The sequence below is a fragment of the Phoenix dactylifera genome, chromosome 2 (genome assembly GCF_051530095.1).
Source record: "Phoenix dactylifera cultivar Ajwa chromosome 2, Ajwa_hap1_PhDact_Kaust_v1.1, whole genome shotgun sequence".
In the NCBI taxonomy this organism is placed as follows: domain Eukaryota; kingdom Viridiplantae; phylum Streptophyta; class Magnoliopsida; order Arecales; family Arecaceae; genus Phoenix; species Phoenix dactylifera.
In genome coordinates, this window is record NC_143191.1 from 16,080,070 (window position 1) to 16,096,082 (window position 16,013).

A 16,013-nucleotide genomic window follows, 5' to 3' on the forward strand; every position below is an offset into this window, starting at 1 on the left:
TGTATAATCTTAACTCCAGGTGCATGAATCTATTTGTGCTTCCATATGATGCCTGGCAGTCACATAATGAAAGATTGTTAAGATGAGCAGGTTAAAATGAACCTTAGAACATTTAAATGCAATTATTAAGACACTGAAAAATAATTGCAAGAATACAGTAAAAAATGGGAGTGGCATATATAATGCGATTGCATTTTATTTTCTTATATGCGATAGAGAGTTCGTAAATAGCTAAGGGAAGAAATTAAAGAATCAAATGTCATTAATTCGTACCAACATAATGATGAGTGTGGTCTTTAGAAGAGTAAGCCCAAATACAACAAAATCCATCCAGATATGGAAAATACTGCAAAAATGTGAACGCCTGCAACCAATTTTTAATAAAAAAGTAACTACTGATGGATTTATTACCTTGCATTGTCAACACGACAAATTACAATATGACGTGTTAAGGGAATGGAAGGGAAAGAAAAAAAAACTATCTAACCACCATATATCAAGGCTTTAATCAAAGTGAGCTTTGCAAGTTTATGGCCTTCTCTTAACACCTGTCTGGGAGGACATGTGATGAAAGGTCTTGAAATAAAGGATAGGTTTCATAGATTTGTGATCCATGTAAAAATTAAAATAATCAGATATCTACTAACTGCATGTTAATTCCCAGCATCCAAGCATGGAATGTATGAAAAACTTCTGGCCCATTTCACAAAAAAAAGGGATCTATTTTATAGAAAAACACCATACTGTTGTGCCAGATATATTCTTTCAAGCGAGAGACCATACCAGACAGCACAGAAGTTGGCATGCTATGCTGGAGTAGTAGGACAAATTGGAACATTTTGTCACCCTTTTGGAGGAATCTATGACAGGTGCTAGATGGCCACTGTGCCATTCTTATATTTGTTAAATGCTTGATCATGTAACTTTTAGTCATATCTATTTGGGTGATAATGGACAGTGATCCTACTCAATCTCTCCTACTTTTGTTCTTTATATATTTTATTTTAGGTTCCTGGGTTCAACTACGGATTGTGACATTGCCACCATATTGTTTTTAGATAATTTGCAATTCAAGCAGTATTTTAATAAAATGGACAAAAGTTGGATGAATAAGTCGAGATCGAGTGACGAATATTTGAATGGAGTTCAGAATTTCATTAAATTTGCTTTTGAGAAATCTAATATGAATGGAAAGATTTTATGTCCATGTCGAAAATGTGTAAATGCTTCTTCTCTCTTTCCAAAAATTGTTGAAGAACATTTGGTGTGGAATGGTTTTACGAGAGGTTATACTGAATGGGTATTTCATGGAGAGTTCATATTGTCATCTCCATGTAATCAACCCTCGTATATAGAAGACACCTCTAATTTTGGATCCAGTAACACGGAAAGAAATCCTGTAGGAGAAGATGATATAAGGGGCTTACTCAGAGATGCTCTTGGACATATTATTAGAAATTTAACAGATTTTAGTGGAGGACAAGAAGCAACTAGAATAGGTGATAAGCGTACAGTTACTGATTTTATGCATGTTGAGGAATCTATACACTCTGATGATGATACAGCTCAGTATCATAACTTGCTGAAAGCTCGTGATGAAGAACTATATCCGAGTTGTAAGAATTTTACAAAGATTTTTTTTTCTTGTGCATTTATTCCATTTGAAGTATTTGAATGGGTGGTCTAGCAAGTCTTTTATCATGTTTCTCCAATTATTAAATAATGCATTTTCGGAAGGCATTACTTTGCCATCATCTTCTTATGAAGCCAAAAAACTAGTAAAAAAATAGATCTTGGATACAAAGAGATACACAGTTGTCCGAATGACTGTATTTTATTTCGTGGTGGAAATATTAACGAAGAGTCGTGCCGAATATGTGGATCTTCACGATGGGAGAATACTAAAGACGAGCATGATTTGTTGAATGAAGTGGATGCTGCACAGACTAAGAAAAAACCGGCTAAAGTATTGAGATTTTTTTCTCTCGTACCTAGATTGATGGTACCACAGAGTTGCATTCTGCCCCTATTCCACCAACTGGTACTGAAGTTCTTAGACAAATGCATGGCACCAGTTACATACCCGGTAAGGTCTCCAAATGTTCAAAGAAGAGGGGAAGGGAGGATGTTCATCATTTTTTAAGGCATTATGTTCAAAAGTTCTTGATCCTAGGGTGCTTGATTAATTGGAGTCTAATGTTGCCCTTACGTTATGCCATATGGAAAAGATCTTTCCTCTTGGATCTTTTACTATTATGGTTCATTTACTCATTCACTTAGCGGCAGAAGCTAAACTTGGTGGACTGGTTCACTACCGATGGATGTATCTTATTGAGAGGTGATTTTGCTAAACTCTAATGTCCATATTTATAAATCATATCGGTGTTGATATTGATCTTAAAAATTTCTTGTTGAAGGTTTCTTGTGCGCTTAAAGGATTATGTGCGCAATCGAGCCTATTCCGAGGGCTCGATTGCTGAAGGATATATTGCTGAAGAGTGTTTGACATTTTTCTCGAGATATCTTGAAGGTGTTGAAACTGCTCTCAATCGACCTCAAAGAAATTGTGATATTGTAGGAAATGCAAAAATTTATAAGTTCTCATCTACGGAAAGAGTTTTGGGGACAGTCAAAAGTGTTGTTCTTGACCAAAAATCATTAGCACAGGCACATCGCTATGTGTTACTTCATAGTGATATAATATCCGAGTATCGCTGGTTAGTATGATTGTAATCTTCTTATCTGTCATATCAGATATAATATGCTTAGCTAAAGAGTTTCTGATCGTGCAGAGAATTTTTAGTAACTTAGCGAAGCATCAACAATAACATTCGTCCTACCCCAAGGATTGAGTAAAGATGGTTGGTTGAGTTATTTCCTGAATGGCTATTCAAACAGGTTAGACATTTAATACATTAGGTATTTTTTTCATTTTTTTTGGACATTGTCATTGAATAATTAATCATTGCTTCTATAATTTTTTAGGTACCCACAATGATGGAGAAAAATTGTTCCGATGAATTAATAGTCATTGCTCGAGGTCCGAACAATATTGTCAATAGATATGATGGGTTCATTATAAATGGTTTTAAATTTCATACTAAAGAACGTGAGAAATTTAGAAAAACTCAAAACAGTGGGATTATGGTTGAGGCAGATGGAAAAACTTATTACGGTGCCCTGAAGGATATTTATGAGCTGGATTATTATAGAAACTTTAAGATAGTACTATTTCGATGTGATTGGGTGGATATAAACTTATCTAGAGATTTGAGACAAGAGATAAATGATTTCACAGTTGTAAATTTTTTAAGGTTGATACATACCGGTGTGCTATTGAAAGATAACCCATTCATTTTTTTATCTCAAGCTCGACAAGTATTTTTTATACAAAACTCAAAAGAAAAAGATTGGTCTGTTGTCATTAAGACTAAACTTAGGAACTTGTATGATATAGAAAAAGGGTTAAGAGGAGGATATAAGACTTATACTTAGTGTATGCCTTTTAATATTGTGCCGACTGATGGACAATGAGAGAGTATAGTAAATTCTCGGAAGTCCGAGGTCGAATCGCACAAGTAGTAAATTCTCGGAAGTCCGAGGTCGAATCCTCAGGGAACGAAATATATGTAAGATTATTTAGTATAATTTCAGATTAATTAATTCTATAAATTTGTAGATTAAGATGATGTTTTGCAAATAGAAAATAAATCAGTAAATAGAGAATCGAAGTTTGGATAAATTAAGATGGTGTAGGGATCCAGAATCTCCTTTGATAATATCAAATTCATGCGATAAATTTTATGATTCTTTTGTTTTCTTTAAGAATTATAAGCAGATAAAATTTAATTATGGAGTATGTTTTTGATAACACGAATTCTCTTTCTAAGTATTCAACGTGCCTTATAACGTCAACGATGAATCAAATAATCGAGGAAGACATGTATCGATAAGCATAAATCATAAAAGAATTTTCAACATATAAGAATCATAACATAATCAAAAGAAAAATCGTATAAAGCAAAGGATTAGAATTTACATCATGAACTCGGTACATCAAAGGATCTTCCTTCACCCATCACCTAGGACTTTAGCCTTCCATTAAAAACATTATCCTCCCTCTCATCATTTTTTTTTTCTTTTCCTTTTGGAAACAGGGCCTCCCCTGTTTCCTCTCTTTTTTTTTTTCTTCTTCTTTTTCGAATCGGGGCTGAGGCTCTGTTTTCCTTTCTTTTGAATGAACCCTCCTCTGTTTTTTTTTCTTGAATGAAGGATGCCTCTTCCCAGCCGAGAGAGGGATATATATAACAACTCCCCCCCAACCGAGAGAGGTGTCAAGCTGGCCTTCGATCCCCTCTTCGCACGCGGTGGAGATGAATGGATGAATCTCGGGAGGTTGCAGTGGCCTGAAGGATCCGATCGTGAATGGATCGCGATCTCTTTCCCGCTGGAATCGCGGACTCGGATGATACGCTGGTGGGGAGAAAGATCCGGGAGCGTGTCATCTCGGGAGAGCTGGGCGGAAGAAAAGAATCTTGGCTCGCGGAGGGATGGCTGGATTGCAAGAGCTGAGATGCGAAGGAAATCCGAGAAGAGCTGGGATGCGGACGAATCGGAAGGAGGCACGGACGGATCGCTGGAATGAAATCAGATCTTTGCTGGGAAATCACTGGGAAGAGATGCGAAAATGCTGGGATTCTTGCGGGATCTGGGAGAAGCTGAAGATCATGGGATGCAGACATGGAAGCTTCACGGGTGGATCACGATCACGGAGCTGGGATCTCGGCTGAACAAATGGACTCGGAAGCCTGGATGCATGGGACGCGTGAAAGAAGCTTCATGGCAAATCGCTGAGAAGAGGTGGACACAGATCCTGGGATGGCTGACAGGGACTGGATCGCGGGTTGATGAGCTGCATGCGGACGCTGGGACGCGTGGCTTTGGACTCGTGGAAGAAGCGCAACGGATGAATGGAAGCTTGGGAGGAATGCATCGCACCGACACGGGATGGGAGCTGGAGCTGGGACGCGTGAAGGATGCTTCACGGGTGATGAACCTGGATGGCTGAGCTTGATCGTTGGATGTGGCTGCACCTAGTCGGCTAACGCTCCTTCTAGTGTGCAACTGGGACTGACCCCATGTGGTTGACTAGTCACCTACTATGATGCATCTTTTTGAACCCAATGTGCATTTTAACTTTGATTTCCGATCACCTGCACCCTACAAAAATATAATATTAATACAGCACTTCTATCATTATGTGTTAGCAATAATACTAATTTAAGTGATGTGTAGATCGCACTTTTGTGCTCTCATCACACCCCCCAACTAGCTTATTGCTAGTCTCTAGCAATTAACAAGCAATTGATAAAATGAGAGTACAAAAAGTGTTGGTTGGTCCTTTGATGTTTTATTAGAACTAATTGCATAAAATTAAGATAAGTACTTACTTTCGTAGGAATCACGATTGCACTTAGCACGTGCAACAAGCCGTTAAACCCCTAGGTTACCCTAGTGGACGAGTGTTGTCTCGTGAGGGTTTTCAGGAATGTTACCCACAAACATCATGAATTATATGACATGAGATTCTAATAAAAATAAACCCTAAGCTAACACATGTAATTAATTGACAAATATTTTCAAGTATGGCAACTGTCAAAGCAAGGAATATAAAAGTGTAGTGTGCATCAAATCATATGACTTTCTCAGAGTACTAATACCTCCACCACAACAGAGCACCGCCTGAGTTTTAGGTGCACTACTCAAGTCCACAAATGTTTTCTACACTTTATTAGAACCTGATCCATCAAATTTTCAGAATATCACTTGTTGTCTAAATTTGTCAAGAATGGTTCGCATATAAAGAAAGAGCTATCAATCCCAACTAAACAACCCGGATACACAGAGGTCCAATACAATGGAGTCAAACCAGCCATTACCACATGTCACTAGGTTCAGTCCAACCAACCTTATTCATGCTTATTGTTATTTTTATTTTTAAAACACATATGACGATTACAATAGTCCAACCCCATTAGGCTCTAGTAAGATCCGTGTAGCGAGCTTTCAGCCAATGACCCCCGATCCAGTTGGCTCAAGACATTAGGTGAAACACCCCTCGGGCTTAATTACTCGAATCAGACTACGCCACGAGGACAGACTTGTCATCATGAGGATTTTTTTTTTTTTTGCAAGAAAAGAGAAGATAGACTGAACCATATATATATTTTTTTATTATATATGTGACTGCATCGTGACTATAGGTCAACCAAGGTCCGATCATAAGGCACCTAAGTAATCTAACTGGGATATTCAACCTCTATCTTTATGTGAAAACCAAATCCTGAGCCTTATGGTACAAACAAGGATACTCATACTTCTTTTACGGATAAGGCTAACAAAAATACAGTTAACAAATGTGAACTCCTGAGGCTTTCCTATTATCATTAAGTACACGTGTGGGGATCTAATAATAGGTCACTGATCAGTCATAGTATGCATGTATTCCTTGCATTAATAGTTGCACAAACTCAATATGAAAATACATGTGCATTTGCTCAGAAAAGAAAGTAATGGAATAAATCAAATGTAAAAACTTTTTTTTTTTTTGCAAAATATTTCCCTCCCCCTAACTTAAATATTGCATTGTCCTCAATGTAAAAGATGCAAGAAAGCTATATGTGAGAAACAATAGAGAAAAGAATATTAGAGAGAAGAAGAATACCTTGAGCTGTTGATTTCCAGAAAAGAAGACCTACAAAATAAGAAAAAAAAAATAATTCTAACTAATATACACATACCTTGGCCGTCATGCTCAGTCATAAGAAGGCTCCTCCAAGGGAAAGGAGTCCTCTTCATCTGCAAAATTCTCAAGAAAAGGTTTTAATCTGTGTCCATTTACCTTAAAAATTTGACCATCCTGTGGATTCTCAATTTCAATTGCCCCGTGTGGAAAAACAGTTTTTACAATGAAAGGACCTGTCCATCTTGATCGTAACTTTCCAGAAAACAGATGTAAGCGAGAGTCATACAAAAGAACTTTTTGTGCAGGTTCAAAAGATTTTCTTAGAATTGATTTATCATGCCTAATTTTCATTCGTTCTTTACAAAGTCTAGCATTGTCATACGCATCCCGACGAATTTCATTCAACTCACTTAATTGTAATTTTTGAATTAAACCAGCATTTGACAATTCAAAGTTCAATTTTCTAACGGCCCAATATGATTTATGCTCTAATTCAACAGGTAGATGACATGCTTTTCCATAGACTAGCCGATACGGGGACATACCAAGAATAGTTTTATAAGCAGTACGGTAAGCCCACAATGCATCAGAAAGTTTTAAAGACCAGTCTTTGCGTGATGGATTCACCGTTTTCTCTAAAATTTGTTTAATCTCCCGATTGGCTAGCTCTACTTGGCCACTAGTCTGCGGGTGATAAGGAGTTGCAATTCTATGTGTGATACCGTACTTTCGTAATAGGATCTCAAAAGGCTTATTACAGAAATGTTTTCCCCCATCACTAATTATAACCTTGGGCATCCCAAATCGTGAAAAAATATTTTTTTTTAGAAATTTCAAAACAGGTTTGTGGTCATTTGTTCGACAAGCACAGCTTCTACCCATTTGGACACATACTCAACACCAACTAAAATGTACTCGTATCCAAAAGACGGTGGGAATGGGCCCATGAAATCGATGCCCCACATGTCAAAAATTTCAATAGCAGTAATGGGCTGAAGAGGCATCATTTGCCTACGAGTTAGACTTCCAACACGTTGACATGGGTCACATGTCCTACAGAACTCGTGGGCATCTTTAAATAGTGTAGGCCAATAAAAACCACATTGCAACACTTTAGCTGCCGTTTTCTTAGATGCAAAGTGTCCTCCGCAAGCATTGGCATGACAGAAAGAGAGTACACTTTGTATCTCATGATCCGGAATGCATCTTCTAAAGATTTGATCATTGCAATACTTGAACAAATAGGGGGCATCATAATAATAACTTCTTACTTCACGTAAGAAATTATTCTTATCATTCGATCCCCAATGCTCCGGCATCCGGTTTGTGACAAGAAAGTTTACAATATCAGCAAACCATGGCATAGTAGAAAGTGCAAACAATTGCTCTTCAGGGAACGAGTCCTTGATGGGCAACTGTGGCACCGAATCATTAAAAACTAGCCGTGATAAATGGTCAGCAACTACATTTTCTACTCCCTTTTTATCTTTGATAGTGATGTCAAATTCTTGGAGTAGAAGTATCCATCGTATTAAGCGTGGTTTGGCATCTTTCTTATCCAATAAATATTTTAGCGCTGCATGATCTGTAAAGATAACAATAGGAGCACCAAGGATATAAGAGCGAAATTTGTCTAATGCAAATACTACTGCAAGCAATTCCTTCTCGGTGGTGGTGTAGTTCATTTGAGCATCATTTAAGGTTTTGCTTGCATAGTAGATGACATATGGCTTATTATCCTTGCGTTGTCCTAGGACAGCTCCTATCGCATAGTCACTAGCATCGCACATGATCTCAAAAGGTAATGACCAATCAGGTGGTCGCACGATGGGTGCAGTGCTAAGCATAGACTTCAACTTTTCGAATGCCTCTTGGCAGGTTTCGGTCCAATTGAACGGTGTATCAAGGGATAGGAGGTTACATAATGGTCGAGCTATGACACTAAAGTTCTTGATGAACCTCCTATAAAATCCGGCATGACCCAAAAATGATCTAACATCTCTAACCGTCTTGGGTGCAGGTAGCTTGGCGATTAGGTCAATCTTAGCTCTATCAACTTCCATGCCCTTCGATGAAACAATATGTCCTAGGACAATTCCCCTTGGCACCATGAAGTGGCATTTCTCCCAATTTAGTATCAGATTCTTTTCCATGCATCGAGCTAAGACTGCTTGTAAATGTGACAGGCAATCATCAAATGAATCGCCAAAAACAGAGAAATCATCCATAAACACTTCTAAAAATTTCTCGTTCATTTCTTCAAAAATGCTGAGCATACACCTTTGGAATGTTGCAGGTGCATTACACAACCCGAATGGCATCCGACGGGAAGCGAATGTGCCAAAAGGACAAGTGAAGGTAGTCTTCTCTTGATCCTCAGGTGAAATTTCGATTTGGTAGTATCCGGAATAGCCATCGAGAAAACAATAGAATTTGTGTCCTGCAACTCTTTCCAAAACTTGGTCTAGGAAGGGTAGGGGAAAATGATCTTTCCTAGTGACCAAATTCAATTTTCGGTAGTCAACACACATGCGCCAACTCGTCGGAACACGAGTTGGAACTAGTTCACCCTGATCATTTTTGACTACCGTCAGACCTGCTTTCTTGGGCACGACTTGAGTAGGACTCACCCACTTGCTATCGGAAATTGGGTAAATAATACCCACATCAAGCAACTTGAGGACTTCTGCTTTAACCACATCTCTCATCGTAGGATTCAACCTGCGTTGCATTTGCCTTGTGGTTTTGGCATTGTCCTCCAAATATATCCGGTGCGTGCAAATTAAAGGGCTAATCCCCTTCAAGTCGGCAATAGACCACCCTAAAGCTCCTTTATGATTCTTTAGAACACCAAGTAATTTTCTTTCTTGGGCATGATCCAGATCAGATGAGATGATTATAGGAAATGTGTCCTCGGATCCAAGAAAGGCATACTTGAGTTCCTTCGGTAAAGGTTTCAACTCGAGCTTAGGTGTTTGTTCATGGGAGGGTACTATCTTTGTTTCTCGAGGTGGCAACTGTTCAAATTCCTCTATTCTCGGTCTCCACCCATTGACCATCATGACATCCGAGTTATCTAAAATAGGTGGGACCATATCATCAGCAGTACCTTCAGAACACCAATCTATCAAACCATTGTCGGCCGATTCAGTAAATGTTTCTTTTAACAAATATTATTCCGCAATGGTTTCAACCCATTCAACTTCTTTACTTTCTTCATGATCACTGGGTTGTTTACCTATACTAAAGACGTTCAGTTCCAAGGTCATATTGCCAAAAGAAAGCTTCATGACACCATTCCTACAATTGATCAATGCATTAGAAGTTGCAAGGAATGGACGTCCTAAGATGACCGGAATCTGAGATGGTGAATTGGAAGCCGGATGTGTGTCCAGTACGATAAAATCAACAGGAAAATAGAACTTGTCTACCTGGACCAACACATCTTCAATAATCCCTCTAGGGACTTTCACTGACCTGTCAGCTAATTGTAAGGTCACAGTTGTTGGCTTCAATTCATCCAAACCGAGTTGCTCATATACCGTATATGGCAACAAGTTCACACTCGCTCCTAAGTCTAGCAATGCTCGCTCAATCCTAAAATTGCCAATGATGCACGAGATAGTTGGGCAACCTGGATCCTTATATTTAGGAAGAATGTTATGCTGTAAAATTGCACTCACATTTTCAGCCAGAAATGCCTTCTTCTTGACATTTAAACGATGCTTGACAGTGCACAAATCTTTTAAAAATTTTGCATAGGAAGGCACTTGTTTGATTGCATCAAGAAGAGGTACATTGATATTTACTTGCTTAAAAAGCTCAAGAATTTCAGAGTTTGGTTCAAGCTTTTGTAAGGGCTTTAATCTTTCTGGAAATGGTGCAGGAAAAGGACATTCAATTTTTTCAGTAGATGTTGGTGCTTCGGTTTCTTCATTATCCTTTTCTTTTGTCTTGGGAGGGTCAGAATCAGGTATGACTTGTGTTTGTTCTGGAACTGGTCGGTCAATAATCTTTCCACTTCGCAAAGTTATTATACTCTTTGCTTGCTCTTTATGCGAAGTTGAAGATGATGCATTACTACCGCCATAGACTTGAGGATTAGGTTGTGGTTGAGCTGGTAGCTTACCTTTCTCTTGAGCACTTAAAACAGTGGTCAGCGTTGACAGTTGATTTCTTAATTCATCATTGATTTTAGCTTGACCTTGCATGAAAGATTGCAAAGTTTCTTCGAGACTGGATTTTTGAGGGGGTGCGTGTGCATAATGAGGCTGCGGAGGTGGAGGAGTTGGGTTATATACTTGTTGAGGTTGGTCATTCCTCCACCTGAAATTTGGATGGTTCTTCCATCCAGGGTTGTAAGTACCCGAAAAAGGATTATTGAAAGATTTTTGATAGGTATTCATAACATTGGCCTGATCGTGCAAGACTTCCTTGAATGCGGGTATTGTGGGGCAATCAGTGATGAGATGGCCAGGCATCTCGCAAATCCTACAACACTCGCTGTTATGTTCTACGGTCTTGACGGGTTCAATCCTTCTAAGTTCAATTTCCTCTACCTTCCTAGTAAGGGCTGCCATTTTAGCCTGAATATCATCCTGAGTACTAAGGTTGTAAAGGCCCCCGTGTGGAATGCTAGTAGGCTTAGACAAAGGTTTATTCACTCTATCCCCTGTATCCCATAATTGTGCAGTCTCTGCGAGAGAGTCTAAATAGTCCCATGCCTCATCGGGTTGCTTTTCCAAAAATAGACCATTGCACATAGTCTCTATAAATTGTTTTAACTGTGGAGACAACCCTTCGTAAAAGAAACTAATGGTTCTCCATGTTTCAAACCCATGATGAGGACAAGAGAGAAGCAAATCTTTAAATCTCTCCCAGCATTCATAAAATGTTTCATGGTCTTTTTGTTGGAAGTTACTAATGTGCCGTTTCAAAAAGTTAGTCCTTTGTGCGGGAAAGAATTTTTTCAAAAATTCTCTTTGCATATCATGCCATGTTCCTAGCGATCTAGGTCTTAAGGAGTTCAGCCATGTTTTGGCTTTATCCTTTAAGGAAAAAGAGAACAAGGTTAATTTAAGGACATCTTCTGATACATTTGGCACTCTAAATGTGATACTAATTTCCTCAAAATCCTTAAGGTGAAGATAAGGGTTCTCGGATTCCATTCCATGATACTTTGGCAGCAATTGAATTACTCCTGGTTTGATTTCAAAGTGTCCTACATTTTCAGGAATAATCATGCATGAAGGTTGACTAGTCCTAGTGGGATGTAAGTATTGTCGAAGTGTCATAACTGGGGGTCTACCTTCATCACCATGGTGACTTTCTATATCATCAGGAAAATTTGCCATCTCACAAGGTGTGAGATACTGCGAAGGAATTTCAAGGATGTGTCCTAAGGGATGATCTAAAGTTGTACGACTTAATCGACCGGTGTCGTCCCTATTCCAACCTAGCATACAAAATTTAATTAATTTTTTTTAAATTAAAATTTTTTTTATTATTATTTTTTTATATTTTTTTTTAAAAAAAAATAAATATAAATGTAAGTACCAACTAAAGATACCCTAAAACTACACCCTAAAACAAAAATCTATTCACAATCAAACATGCAACTAAACATTACACCTCAATTTCTAATGTTTTTCCTAAATTTCTAGACAGCTCCTAACTGGTTTGAAGAGGGCACCTAAGCCTCCAATCCGGTCTAATGAACCGAGTTGACCAGGTAAGCTCCCAGGTAAGTGGAGGGGTCACGATGCGTTCGCAAAGGTCCCACTTAAAACCCACTTGCCTCGAATAGATGAACTGTCTCCCTTATAGGGACAAAGCTTGCCTAGACATCAACTAAGCCACAGAGCGAAATTGGTGCAACTTTCGGTGGTCTTCGTCCTATTGAGCTCGAATGTCCTTAGGGGCCAACGTCTAGTTGATTTTAATTAAGCTTAGGATATTTATGCAATGGGGTGATTTTTGGGCTAAGGACGAGTGATGAAATCCCGACCTTATCTTTTTAAATGGGTTCAGCCCTTAGAATATTTTATGCTGATGCCTTATACTATATGCAACAATCAAGAGAAATTTTTTTTTATAATATTTTATGACATGACATTAAATTTCATTGAATAAGTGATCAAGCAAATTATTTATTTTTTTAAAAAAAATTTTATGAGTTGAAGTTTGAAATTTGAATTCTGAAATTTGAATTTGAAATTTTAGGTTTTCTCTTTTTTTTTTCTAATTTAATTTTTGAATAATCACCCTCGATCCTTTCTTAAAGTTTTTTTTTTAATTTTTAATTAGCAACAAGAGTTAATGAGATATGATAACAATAAAATTCTGATTCTAAAATAATTAAATGCAGAAAATTAAAAACAGAAAGCAGTAAGTTTTCGTATTAATCTAATAGTCTTAAAAGTTTTAGAATGTCAATCAGACCGTTCAGATGAAAGAAACATAGGTTCGGCACCTGACGACCAAATTTGAGTTCAATCAGACGGTTAATTTCTTTGATATCAGAGTTTGATGCAGACTGTGCAGGGAAAAAAAAAACAGCAATAAAGATTTTTTTTTAAAAGAAAAATACTAACAAATCAACTAAAAATTAACTCTAAAATTATACTAATAAATCAGCCGTTCCCCGGCAACGGCGCCAAAAACTTGATGCAAAAATAAAATTGTTCTCCCAAGTGCAGGAGAATCGCACAAGTAGTAAATTCTCGGGAGTCCGAGGTCGAATCCTCAGGGAACGAAATATATGTAAGATTATTTAGTATAATTTCAGATTAATTAATTCTATAAATTTGTAGATTAAGATGATGTTTTGCAAATAGAAAATAAATCAGTAAATAGAGAATCGAAGTTTGGATAAATTAAGATGGTGTAGGGATCCAGAATCTCCTTTGATAATATCAAATTCATGCGATAAATTTTATGATTCTTTTGTTTTCTTTAAGAATTATAAGCAGATAAAATTTAATTATGGAGTATGTTCTTGATAACACGAATTCTCTTTCTAAGTATTCAACGTGCCTTATAACGTCAACGATGAATCAAATAATCGAGGAAGACATGTATCGATAAGCATAAATCATAAAAGAATTTTCAACATATAAGAATCATAACATAATCAAAAGAAAAATCGTATAAAGCAAAGGATTAGAATTTACATCATGAACTCGGTACATCAAAGGATCTTCCTTCACCCATCACCTAGGACTTTAGCCTTCCATTAAAAACATTATCCTCCCTCTCATCATTTTTTTTTTCTTTTTCTTTTGGAAACAGGGCCTCCCCTGTTTCCTCTCTTTTTTTTTTTTCTTCTTTTTCGAATCGGGGCTGAGGCTCTGTTTTCCTTTCTTTTGAATGAACCCTCCTCTGTTTTTTTTTCTTGAATGAAGGATGCCTCTTCCCAGCCGAGAGAGGGATATATATAACAACTCCCCCCCAACCGAGAGAGGTGTCAAGCTGGCCTTCGATCCCCTCTTCGCACGCGGTGGAGATGAATGGATGAATCTCGGGAGGTTGCAGTGGCCTGAAGGATCCGATCGTGAATGGATCGCGATCTCTTTCCCGCTGGAATCGCGGACTCGGATGATACGCTGGTGGGGAGAAAGATCCGGGAGCGTGTCATCTCGGGAGAGCTGGGCGGAAGAAAAGAATCTTGGCTCGCGGAGGGACGGCTGGATTGCAAGAGCTGAGATGCGAAGGAAATCCGAGAAGAGCTGGGATGCGGACGAATCGGAAGGAGGCACGGACGGATTGCTGGAATGAAATCAGATCTTTGCTGGGAAATCACTGGGAAGAGATGCGAAAATGCTGGGATTCTTGCGGGATCTGGGAGAAGCTGAAGATCATGGGATGCAGACATGGAAGCTTCACGGGTGGATCACGATCACGGAGCTGGGATCTCGGCTGAACAAATGGACTCGGAAGCCTGGATGCATGGGACGCGTGAAAGAAGCTTCATGGCAAATCGCTGAGAAGAGGTGGACACAGATCCTGGGATGGCTGACAGGGACTGGATCGCGGGTTGATGAGCTGCATGCGGACGCTGGGACGCGTGGCTTTGGACTCGTGGAAGAAGCGCAACGGATGAATGGAAGCTTGGGAGGAATGCATCGCACCGACACGGGATGGGAGCTGGAGCTGGGACGCGTGAAGGATGCTTCACGGGTGATGAACCTGGATGGCTGAGCTTGATCGTTGGATGTGGCTGCACCTAGTCGGCTAACGCTCCTTCTAGTGTGCAACTGGGAATGACCCCATGTGGTTGACTAGTCACCTACTATGATGCATCTTTTTGAACCCAATGTGCATTTTAACTTTGATTTCCGATCACCTGCACCCTACAAAAATATAATATTAATACAGCACTTCTATCATTATGTGTTAGCAATAATACTAATTTAAGTGATGTGTAGATCGCACTTTTGTGCTCTCATCAGTAATGGTAAGAAAAATTTACGATGTATACATTGAATGATGTATTTTTTATTACTAATTCATTTAGTATTTAATTATTATTTAACTGATATTGATTCATTTTCGTGCATACTAGGTAACAAAATGCTCCAAGAAAAACGATTCAGTGATGTGGAGTTCTAGCAGTCTCAGGTGGGATCTTCTTCTGCTTAGTCCATGCGATCCTAGCAGCCCCTAGCAACACGAGTTCGAGTCTCAGCACGATCTAGGCTAGGAGATTATGAATGACTTGCAGATCCAGGGTAATTTGATTTAAAGTGCATATATTAAGTTCTGTTACAATCTAATTATTTTAATTAATTTGCCTCCAATGTTTTAATGGATATTTTATTATTTTTTATAGATGAACAAGGGAGAGTGAGGACGACACGGGGTTCCTCTCGAGCACGGAATATGTGGCAGCTTCGTGAGGATGAGAAGATAGTCGTCGGATGCAACGAACTAGGGCAGCCCATCAAGAAGGCTGGAAGCCTTTTATCAAGTTTTCTAGGATCGGTTGCGTGTGGGGGTTAGTTGTGTCCGTTCAACTATCACAACTGGAATGATATGCTTTCTTCTTATAAAGTTGAGCTTCTTAAAGTTGTACTGGTAAAGAATTGAATTTAATATTGTTAATTTGATACCTACATGTTAATTTGCCTACTATTATAATTTTAATTTTTGGATTTAATATTATTATAACATTCTTTACTTTGGCGTAGAAAAAGTTTGTGCTCCCTCCAGAGAGCCATGATTGGGTGCTAAAGTTCCTCAACCGCAAATGGAAAGAATACAAGTCGAA

The 16,013-nt window shown here is 38.5% G+C and overlaps 1 pseudogene; it reads left to right on the top strand.

Moving 5' to 3' along the window:
- Positions 1-11,578: 11,578 nt before the first annotated feature.
- Positions 11,579-11,678, top strand: LOC149768221 (small nucleolar RNA R71; annotated as a pseudogene).
- The last annotated feature ends 4,335 nt before the right edge of the window (positions 11,679-16,013 follow it).